The sequence below is a fragment of the Cololabis saira genome, chromosome 10 (assembly GCF_033807715.1).
Source record: "Cololabis saira isolate AMF1-May2022 chromosome 10, fColSai1.1, whole genome shotgun sequence".
In the NCBI taxonomy this organism is placed as follows: Eukaryota; Metazoa; Chordata; class Actinopteri; order Beloniformes; family Belonidae; genus Cololabis; species Cololabis saira.
This window is the reverse complement of record NC_084596.1, coordinates 93,670-94,349: the sequence shown is the minus strand read 5'-3', so window position 1 is coordinate 94,349 and position 680 is coordinate 93,670.

Here is a 680-nt window from a genome sequence, read left to right as displayed (position 1 = left end):
TTTGCGGTACGCGTTCTTTGTTGTGTCTAAAAATGATTCGCAGTGCACACACCCAATCAGAAACGGTACCGATATTTTGGGATTTTAATATATAAAAAAATAAAATTAAAAATAATAAAGAATCCCCTCGACGCTTCACTCCGCTTACATGCTCTGATATACAAAGACAGTTTGTCTGTGTAACGGCGACACACGGAGCTGATCAGAGCAGTATGAACGATACTGTACACAATACAATGCAAATACAGTGTTATTACCAGGTTATTACCGGTAGTCGCCCGGTCGTTTAATTGAACCGGCGTTTATTATGCCGAATGGGCTCGGACCCCCGGGGGCTATTAGAGCACAGGCGCGTACTTGCGCGCGGGCGACTATTTGGTCATCTATGGTATTTCTTTCTTTGCAACTGTGAGACATGTTTCGCCCCAATCTCTCTCTCACTATCTCTCACTCTCTCTCTCACACACACACACACACACACACACACACACACACACACACACACACACACACACAGAGAGAGAGACACACAGACACGCAAGTGCAGGTGCTGGATGTTCTCACTGGAAAACTCCACCCACAATAACTGGACACTCAACAGGGGAGGGGCAAAACATATAAAAGATTCTCTGCATGGGAATCCTACCAACATTACACTCTGTCAGGTAGACATTTACAAA